Consider the following 716-nt stretch of genomic DNA (forward strand, 5'->3'; position numbering starts at 1 on the left):
CCCCGCACCGAGCCCCTCCCCCCCCCGTGGACACCAGAGCTCCCAGGCGCCTGTGTCCCTGGACAGTCCTGCCCGGTCCTGGAGCCACTGCCCTTTCTGTGGTGTCTGCCCTTCTGGGGAAGAGAAGGCCACTCTGGAAACCTCCTGACCCTTCCCAGCGCCCGGCTCACTGGCCCCCGGGCACCAGCCCTGGTCTGGCCACGGCCTCACACGGGGCCTTGGGCCAGCAGAGGGGCTGTTCCGGGCACAGCAGGCTCATCGGGCCCAAGTACCAGCCAGACATGCCCTGGTCCGGGGGCTCAAGTTGGGACAATGTGGCTTTTCAACCCACGAAGAGGCTCTGTGGCTGAGGGCGTGGCTGCGGGCACTGGGTCCTGAGCACCTCCCAGCGCCGCGTGCACATGGGCATCGCCTGGGGCTTGAAGGGGCGCGCCTGGGGGATCGTGGATCCTGCCGCTGACTGAGCCAACGTGGGCCTTCATCATTCATCTGAAAACGCCGGAGGGGTGGACGGCCGCTCGCCACACTCAGGCACCTGCTCCCCCCACCCCAGTGCTCAGATTTGCGAGGAAGGCTTCTGCAAGGGGGGGTCACTTGAACCTGAGAGGCCAGAGGGAGACGACGGGGCATGTGGTCACCCACACGCTCGCTCGGAGGGCCCACGCTGGGCGGGCTCTGTGCGCTGCCCCCACCAGGCCTGGGCCTGGGTGGACCTG

General features: G+C 68.3%; 1 protein-coding gene across 1 annotated transcript in view; it reads right to left on the reverse strand.

Moving 5' to 3' along the window:
* Window positions 1-716, reverse strand: part of INPP5A (inositol polyphosphate-5-phosphatase, 40kDa) — a 109579-nt gene that overhangs the window by 26686 nt on the left and 82177 nt on the right. The gene's annotated exons all lie outside the window — the stretch shown is intronic.

The sequence above is a fragment of the Bison bison genome, unplaced genomic scaffold, assembly GCF_000754665.1.
Source record: "Bison bison bison isolate TAMUID 2011002044 unplaced genomic scaffold, Bison_UMD1.0 scf7180017864456, whole genome shotgun sequence".
In the NCBI taxonomy this organism is placed as follows: Eukaryota; Metazoa; Chordata; class Mammalia; order Artiodactyla; family Bovidae; genus Bison; species Bison bison.